General features: G+C 36.5%; 1 pseudogene across 1 annotated transcript; it reads left to right on the top strand.

Moving 5' to 3' along the window:
- The first annotated feature begins 2,570 nt into the window (after nt 1–2,570).
- On the top strand, nt 2,571–8,282 carry LOC116271949 (annotated as a pseudogene). The gene has a single exon (XR_004180682.1). The product of XR_004180682.1 is annotated as a 60S ribosomal protein L24 pseudogene (transcript).
- The last annotated feature ends 1,929 nt before the right edge of the window (nt 8,283–10,211 follow it).

Raw genomic sequence — 10,211 nt, 5'->3', positions numbered from 1 at the left:
AATCTCACCTGCATTTACTGCAAGCCATGTCACCTTCCTAAGCAGTCTCACTCCCTGTCATCACTATTTTGTGTTCAACATCTCTTTCATCCTTCAATGCCCGGAGATCCCTTCTCAGTCAGTGTCACAGTTAGCTCTACCCTCCTAGGCCTTAGGCCTTGGTGGCAAACTGAAAGGCCTCCAGGGGCTTGGCAGATACCATAATGAAGTTACACCTGATATGAGAGACATGGGATGTGGTAGGGATTATAGAAAAAGTGAGAACAAATATCCTTTTAAAAATAGCAGCTCTCCTTCTGCACAGCAAGAGAAATAATCAGCAGAGTTAACAGACCACCCACAGAGTGGGAAAAAAATGTTCACAAACTATACATCGACAAAGTAATAATATCCAGAATCTACAAAGAACTCAGGAAGAACAAAACAAACAATCCCATCAAAACGTAGGCTAAGGATAGGAATAGACAATTCTCAAAAGAAGATATGCAAATGGCCAACAAGCATATGGAAATGTTCAACATCATTAATTATCAGGGAAATGCAAATCAAAACCACAATGTGATACCATTTCACTCCTGCAAGAATGGCCATGATAAAAAAAAAAAAAAAATCATAAAATAATAGATGTTGACAAGGATGTGGGGAAAAGGGAACACTTTTGCATTGCTAGTGGGAATGTAAACTAGTACAACCATGAAGGAAAACAGCGTGGAGATTCCTTAAAGAGCTAAAAGTAGATCTACTATTTGATCCAGCAATCCCACTACTAGGTATCTACTCACAGGAAAGAAGTCATTGTACAAAAAAGATACTTGCACAAGCATGTTTATAGCAGCACAATTTGCAGTTGCAAATATATGGAACCAGCCCAAATGCCCATCAATCAACAAGTGGATAAGGAAAATGTGGTGTGTAAGTATGTAAGTATATATACACATACACAAACACACACACACACACACACACACACAGCGCAGACTACTACTCAGCCATAAAAAGGAACAAAATAATGGCATTCACAGCAAACTGTATAGAATTTGGAGACTACTATTCCAAGTGATGTAACTCAGGAATGGGAAACCAAACATCATATGTTCTCAATCATAATTGGGAGCTAAGCTATGAGGACACAAAGGCATAGGAATGACACAATGGACTCTGGGGACTTGGGGGAAAGGGTGGGAGCAGGATGAGGGGTAAAAGGCTATACACTGTGTATGGGATACACTAATCGGGATCTGGGTGCACCAAAATCTCAGAAATCACTACAAAAGAACTTATTCATGTAACCAAACACTACCTGTTCCCCAAAAACCTATTGAAATTACAAAATAAATTTTTTAAAAATTTTAAAAAGTAGCATCTCTCATGAAGGAATGCTGACCTAGTGCTTTCAGGTCTGATTTTTCAACAGAAACTAGAAATCTAAGTTTGCATGTGGATTCTCCCGATGTTTAAATGTTAGCTACTTTTCCACCACTACTCTAGATGACTTCTTTCATCTACTCTACTCTCCATCCATCTCTACCTACCAGAAAATACAAAGTCACCTGTCCACATGTTCTACATTTCCATGCTTCATATTCTGCTTGGCGATCCTATTTACTAATCCTTGTTACGGTGTTCACCATTGACAGTGCTTTAATGTTCCTTCAAAACTACATTTGCATTTAAACCATGGCTAATGCTTTCTTTAGGAAGGAATTGATATCTAAGGGTAGCTGGCTATTAGGATAGATAGTTGTTTTGAAGAAAGAGGTACCACGAGTCCTCTCAAATCATAAGACATATAAGTTGATTGGCTATGGTTATATGTTAAGCTTTTCTCTGCTGCAGGCTAATGTTGCAGGTGTATACTGAGCTAGATTCAATTTACAATACATTTACTCAGAATGTACTATGTGCCAGTCAGGACTTTTTACTTTATAAAAGTGCAAAATCTTTTACTTATAGATTTTAACTAAGTTACAATATTTTTCACTTATTTTTTCTGAGAAAAAATGCCTTATTTTGTGAAGGGTGGAATTTTGGTAAAAAGAATGGTAGGTTTACCTCAGCTCTAGCCACCATAAGAAAATGCCATAGACTGGGTGGCATAAACAACAGAAATATATTTTCTCACAGTTCTGGAGGCTGGAAGTCCAAGATCAAGGTGCTAGCATGGTCAGTTTCTGGTGATGACTCTTCCTGGCTTATAGACAGCTGCCTTCTCACTGATTCCTTACATGGCAAAAATAGGGGGCAGAGGAGGAGGAGCGTACAGAGAAAGGGGATACAGAGAGTGTGCATGTGCATGTGTGTATGTCTGTATGTGTGGTGTGTGCATGTGTGTATGAAAGAGAGAGAGACAGAGAGAGAGAGAGAATGAGAGCGAGAGACAGCGTGAGCGCCCAAGCATGAGATGTCTTACAAGGGCACTAATCCCGTCAAGATGGTCTCACCTTCATGACCTCACCTAAAACCTAATTATCTCCCTAAAGCCCCATTTCTAAATATCATCACATTTAGGTTTAGCCTTCAACAAATAGTAATACATGGTATAAAAGATAGAAATCTTCATTTAAAATCTTAATTTCCTAATATGTAATAAGCTATTCATGAACAGAAAAATATAATATCTGCTAATGAGCTATACTCTAATTGGTAAAAATTTTGCCATTTGAATTTTTTTCAATTGGGTTTGTTTCTAGAAAGGAATAGTAAACATGCTGGCTTTGCCTCTGTTTCTTTCATGTTCTCTCTTTTTTGTTCTGTTTTGTTTTTCATTAGTCTTTCTGAATCTAAGTTCATGGATGAATTTAACAAGGACACACAATAAAATCCATGGCTGAGTTAAGAATCCTTTAGCAATCATAGATGCTTCCCAGCTTACCATTTTAGATATTATTGATATTTTATTTTCTATTATGTTTTTGAATCCATATGAGAAGGATCAAGAATGAAGACAAATTAAAATGTTGATACCCCAACCTGCAACAAGAAAAGTTGTCAATAGAACAGTAACTAATATTTTATGCTAATTCCCCCTCTGTCTTGGTTTTTATTCAGTATGTTCTCAAATGGTCAATTAAAAAATATTTGGCAATTACTATGAGCCTAATTCAATGCAAGGTACCACGAAGTAAATAAAAATAGGTAAGGCACAGCGCCTGTTCTCAAGCAGTTTGACGTTCATCTGGTAAAAGGAATTTATATGCACAAAATGCATGGAGAACAATTAAATTCTAAGTGGTACAGAATATCAAAGCAAGAGCAGTTCTGAAAAACATATAGTCATTTTTCATAGAGAATAGTTGCAAAAATGACTAAAAATAAAGATGACTGACAATATCAAATGCTGGCAAGAATGTAGAACAACTGGAACTCTCATTCATTGCTGGTGGGAGCATAAAATGGTACAAATACTTGGTGAAAGGTCTGATAGTTTCTTATAAAATTAAACATAATGGATGGACCTTGAAAAGCTTATGCTAGGTAAAATAAGCCAGACATAAAGGCCAAATATTGTATTAATATGGTTCTACTTACACGAGGTACCTAGATTAGGCAAATCTATAGAGACAAAAAATAGAATAGAGGTTACAAGGAGTTGGGGGTGGGGAAATGGGGTGTTTAAATAGGTGGAGTGCTTTTGTTTGGAATGATAAAGTTCTGGAAACGGATAGGGATGATGGTTGCACAACATTGTGAATATACCTAATGCTACTGAATTGTACACTTAAAAATGGCTAAAATGGTGAATTTTGTGTTCATATATTTTACCATAAAACAAATCACAGTCCATAGAATAAAATCAGAGTGTATAATAAAAAATAACCCCCCAAACTAAAACAAAACCCTAAAACATAACACTCCTGTTACTCAGTAATTCCAATTCTAGGTATTTATCTAAGAGAAAGAAAATATGTCTAGACAGCTTGGCTACATAACCACTGCCATAATATAGACATCAATTAATAAAAGTGTGGTATGGCTGGGGTGGAATCAATGGGAATGCTATTCACCTTTAAGCTATGAATTCATGGTTACCATAGCCATTACTGTATATATCTTAACAAATTTGGTTCAAGAATTTTAGGGAGGACTATACATTTTTCTTATAGTTTTACATGTACATGCATCATTTACTATAAACCTCTTTTGGTTGATACCAGGTGAGGTACTTGGTTTATATGTTCTTGACTAACATGAATGGGGAACAGGATTTAGAAGTTCATCACTCTAATCATACTCACAAGAACCCCGTCTCCAAGAGGTATGAAGCAATGTAGAGTAGGAATTGTGTAATATTAAAGGATCAAAAAGAGCCTACTAATAGTGAAGAGCTGTTAGGACTTAAAGTTGGACATATTGGGATGTGTTTTAGTAAACTAGCTATTGGAATATTGTATGTTGTAGGCCACCAAACATAAAGAAACAAGCAGATTGTGAAATGACTTGAGCACATAAAAAAGACTTGTAAAGAGGCCAGAGCGGAAGTAGTAATAAGAGATTTTTACCCAGGGATAGACCAGCAGCATTAAGTGGAAGAGACAAGACTGAAAGATTGTTATGGCTTCGGAACATGATTACTTTTTGACTCAATCTGTATGTCATCTACTATGATGAGCATGATGTTAAGTAACATATGGCTGAATACCTACAAACATTAAAATATGTTGTGTTTTAGTGACAGCGCTTCTAGTGGTGAATAGGAAGGGATGATAACGCTTGTTTTTTCTTTTTTTGCTGTTTTTTTTGTTGTTGTTGTTGTTTGCTTTTTTAAGGATATTGAGCAGAATGATTTAGAACGTGATGATTAGAAAGTTCAGATGCAGATCTTTTCTCTTCCCGTGGAGCCGTCGCCATGAAGGTGGAGCTGTGCAGTTTTAGCGGGTACAAGATCTACCCCGGACACGGGAGGCGCTACGCCAGGACCGACTGGAAAGTTTTCCAGTTTCTTAATGCAAAATGCGAGTCGGCGTTCCTTTCCAAGAGGAATCCTCGGCAGATAAATTGGACTGTCCTCTACAGAAGGAAGCACAAAAAGGGACAGTCAGAAGAAATTCAAAAGAAAAGAATCCGCCGAGCAGTCAAATTCCAGAGGGCCAATACTGGTGCATCTCTTGCTAATATAATGGCCAAGAGGAATCAGAAACCTGAAGTTAGAAAGGCTCAAAAAGAACAAGCTATCAGGGCTGCTAAGGAAGCAAAAAGGGCTAAGGAAGCATCTAAAAAGACTGCGATGGCTGCTGCTAAGGCACCCACAAAGGCAGCACCTAAGCAAAAGATTGTGAAGCCTGTGAAAGTTTTAGCTCCCCGGGTTGGTGGAAAACGCTAAACTGGCAGATTCGATTTTTAAATAAAGATCGGATTATTAAAAAAAAAAAAAAATAGAAAGGTCAGATGCAGGTTTGGACACATCTAGTATTAAGTGGGCAGCATTGGACAAATCTAGTTTAAGAAAAACAAAGATAATTTTTAGAGTTAGAAAATTTGAGAAGGGCACATATAGATGCATATGAAATATTATAGCAACTATGACTAAAAAAGGAAACTAGGATTAAAATAAATATGCAATGTTTTAAAGGAAGAAAAATTAGAGGGACAGGCAAATGATTATAGACACCAAACTACTTTGCTGATTCTTTGGTTTCTTATATTTATTTAAAAGAACTGAGGTGTGCATGAGTGTGGTCAGGGGAAACACTGCATTAATGAGAATGAAAAGAATTATGAACTATAAAGTGAATGGAAAGATAAAGGACAAACCTCTTCTGAAGCTCACTGACTATGAGCTAGGATACAGGATCAGAGACTGAAGGAACCGTGTTTCCTAGCCTCCAAGTGGTTAGGCCTCATGAAGAGATCAATTCATCAAGTCTCAGACAAAACAAAGCAAACCTAAGACAGGAACCCTGAGTATGGCCAAGACTAAGAAGGCAGGGACTGTTCAACTATGCCTTAGAGATTTATACTTTCTGGAAAACAGTACATTTCTTGGCAGCTCACAAATTCCACATGTATGTTGGGAAGGCTCTAAGTGTATTTGATTTGTTCAGAAACAGGTGTAATCCATCTAAAACAACGAGGCCATCTATTGTAAGCTGAGAGAAAGAGAAGTGAGAAAGAAATCCTCAAAGCAAATGAATGCCAGTGTTGGCACGAAAATCTCCCTGGTCTCATCTGTAGTTACAGCTGAGTAAGTACCAGCAATTTCTGGATACATGTGATTTCACCTGTCAAAGAAACTAAATTAGGAATCTCAGTGTCCAACTTTGCCTGACTAGTAGCTTGTAAGCTTCAGGCACTCTTTGGAGAATATTGAATTCAGAAACTGATGGAGGAATTAAAAATCATACAAAACAAACAAGTTCAAAGGTTTCATATACCTTCAAACTGCCCCTATTGGACTCTGTTCACTGTCTGAAGTATATTTTTCTCATTTTGAAAAATAATTGTTCTTTTTAAAAATCAAACATGTTATAAAGGGAAAGCAACAGAACATACAATAAAATATTCACAGATTGGAATACATAAAATATTCAGATTCAAGGTGTGTGTAGTACCAAAATAAGAAAAACAAATCCAACAAGCCCATCCAAAAACACAGTATAACTAATATAATGTATTTACTTTGTTTATCATAGGATTAAGTTGGAATAAAACTAAATATGAACAGTGTACTACTCTCAGTATGGATACCTGCTAAATAATTAAATTTTGTATTTTTTATCATCTGTATATTTATATTGATAAATATATTTATATTTTATAAATATAGCATCTGATAATTTACGCAGAATAATTGTTCAGGTAATCTGGTAATGGAAAGAGTTACTTTGCATTCATAAATGCTTTGTACTTACATACTGCAATGCTTTTTAATGGAGGAGAGCCAAGCCATCTGGGGTATATTACTTGGAAGATTGTTTCTCTATATATTACAGCTAAAATCAGTCATGGTACTACTCTTAATAGAAACAAGAATCTGTTTTTTTGACTTCCAGTACACTGCTCTGTTGAATAATATTCTAAGGTTTTATATAGAGAACCAGTAGGGAGTTTATGTTATCCTTATAACCTTAAGAAACAAAAATTGCTTAAAATTAGCCTTAGCTATAAGGTTAACCTGGAATTGAAAACAGAAAAGGGCTGGCATCCAGAACTGAAACACATAATTAAGAAAGTTAAATCTGTTCCTACACAGAGACCATCATTTCATAAAGAATCTTTTTATTATTTAACTTTTAACAACAAGTAACTGTGAAAGTATTACAAGTAAATAATTTGGAGGAAATTCTTAAAGGGGTGGTACTAGGAAGTAGCAGGTTTTCTGAGATGTAAGAAAACTGGTAAGTCAAATACGACTTCTAGCTTCAGAGAATGGCTAGGTCCTGGTGCTTTGTTTAAAGTAAATAACCAGTACCTGCCTTGTACTGAAGACTTTCAAAATCCTGAAAAATTATTCTACAATCTGGAAGCAGAGAATAGGTTTGGCCAACTCAATTCCTAGGGATGTACATTTGTGAGCAGTTCCACATGTTTCCTGCAGCAGGTATAATTTGTCCATTAATAATGCTCTCTAACTTTCATAATTCTATAGGAGCCAAAACCAAGAAGAATTACATGCCTAAATATAGGCATGCGATGCCTAGGATACTAAAGAAAAATATTGACTCATGCCAATCAGTTTATGACTTGAGGCACAGGTTTGATTATCCTTATCTTAATATACACAATAACATGCGTTAGTGTTGTCCGTAAAATTATAGTAGTGATTGAAACTGCTGAGTTTTGAAAAGAATTATTTGCTTCAGTGTTCAGGAAAGAAGGTAACATCTCACTTTTCGATCTATATTTCCCAAGGGAAGAGGAGAGACAAGGAATGTAATGTTACAGTGATAGATAAGTTTATGCTCCTGAACAGATAATTAGAACATCTATCTTTAAAACAGATTTGGGACCAAAAAAAAAAAAAATGCAAAGCTTAGAAAAATCCAGATGTTAAAACAAAAGAGATGACTTGGAGAATTATAACACTTTGCTAGAACAAGTTGGGTGGGTTCCAGAAATATACGTTTCTTATAGGAGTGGACATTCCCATCCTCCCTCCTCCTCCTTGTGGAGCAAGGAATGCCTCATCTGACTGATGAAATTTGGAGAAATCTCTGGCTTCTTGGTTCTGCTGCTTCATTAAAAAGCCAGTTCAATTCAGGGAGCTGGTGTTAGAAATCCTAGTTGTAACTGCAAGATAAAGGCAGTCAGATTTACCAACATCGCAGGAAATATTTTGATCCCTACCTGACTCCTGTGAAGATTTCTCAGATGATTCAAAATCTATAAGAAGATGGGTGGGGTTGTGACTTTGGAGACCTGAAAAATGTTTTAAGTAAGTAGGTGCCAGGGGTCCTGAAAATATTCCAAGCTTCATTTCACACAGAAAGCTTCCCCATCATCACAGTTACACTCGTCTTCAGGGGTAACCTAGTGAAGTGCTGGCAGTTGGGTTTTGGAGTCTCACTGCTTAGATTTGGATGCCGTCTTCACCTGTCACCTTGGGCAAGTCACTTAACTTCTCTAGGCCTTGATTTCCTCATCTGCGAAATCGGGAACATAAGTAATATTACCAAGTAATCGTCCAATAAAGATAAGCAGTTGTATTCCATTTTGATTATTTTAATACTCCTTAATGTTAAATACTCCTTCATAATATTGGGGAATACAGCAAGACCAGCATTTCTAAAATGATTGCCTCATTCCTTCTAACAGATATCAAAAAGTAATGTTAGAGATGTGAAATTATATCACTCACATCTGACAGGCCTGAGATGAGGTATATCATCTATCCTATCCTCTTACAAGTATGTCAGTTTTTTATTGCTGCTTTACAATTTACCAGAAACTTAGTGGCTTCCAACAACACACAGTTATTACCTTACTGTAAATTCTGTAGGTCAGACATTTGAAATGGGTTTCACTGGGCTAAAATCATGGAGTTGACAGCGTTGTGTTTTTCTCTGGATCTAGGGGAAAATCTATTGCCTTTCCTTTTCCAGCTTTTAGACACTGTCTGCATTCCTTGGCTCACGACTTGTTCCTCCATCATCTTTTTCATGAGTCACATCTTCCTCTGACTTCTGTCTCTCTCTTCCACTTTTAAGAACCCTTGTGATCATATTAGAACCATCAGGATAATCTTCCCATCTCAAGATCCTTAACTTAATCACATCTGCAAAGCTCCCTTTTCCACGCAACCTCATGTAATCACAGGCTCAGTAAATTTATTTGTAGTCACCTTCAGGGGACTGTTATTCTGCCACACATAACAGGTAAAGAAACTGAGGCCCAGGGAAGTTAAGTGACATTCTAATCCTCACACTCAGTGCATAGTTGGGACTAAAGCCCATGTTTCTTTATAATTTTTTTATTGATACATGATATTTGTACATATATATGAAGTGCATGTGATATTTTGTTACATGTATGGAATGTGTAATAATCAGTGGGGCATATAGGGTATCCATCACTGAAGTGTTCATCTTCTCTAAGTGTTAGGAAAATTTCAAGTTCTCCCTTCTAGCCATTTTGAAACACATATACATTGTTGTTAATTATAGTCACCATACTCTGCTATTGAATATTAGAACTTATTCCTTTGATCTAACTGTATGTTTGCGCCCATTAACCAACCTCTCTTCATTACCCTCCTCCCACCCCACACACACTTCCCAACCTCTGGTGTCTATTATTCTACTTTCTACCTCCATGAGATGAACAATTTAGCTCCCACATATGAGAACATGCAACATTTGTATTTCTGTGTCTAGCTAATTTCACTTCACTAATGACCTCCAGTTCTATTGTGTTGCTGCAAATGACAGTATTTCATTCATTCTTAACAGTCAAATAATATTCCGTTGTGTATATACACCACATTTTCACAATCTTTTGATGTGTTGATGGACACAGGTTGCTATTGTGAATAGTGCTGCAATAAATATGGGGGTGCAGGTATCCCTCTGATACACTGGTTTTTCTATTGGATAAATTCTTAGTAGCAGGATTGCTGGATCAAATGGTAGATCTGTTTTTAGTTTATTTTTTAGAAAGCTTCATACTGTTTTCCATAGTGGCTGCACTAATTTACATTTCTACCAGAAGTGTATAGGAGTTCCCTTTTCTGTGCATCCTCACTAGCATTTTTTTGTCTTTTTGATAATAGCCATTCC

This window comes from Papio anubis, chromosome X (genome assembly GCF_008728515.1).
Source record: "Papio anubis isolate 15944 chromosome X, Panubis1.0, whole genome shotgun sequence".
Classification (NCBI taxonomy): domain Eukaryota; kingdom Metazoa; phylum Chordata; class Mammalia; order Primates; family Cercopithecidae; genus Papio; species Papio anubis.
The sequence above is the reverse complement of the archived record's forward strand: the minus strand, read 5'-3'. Positions and strand labels throughout refer to the sequence as shown.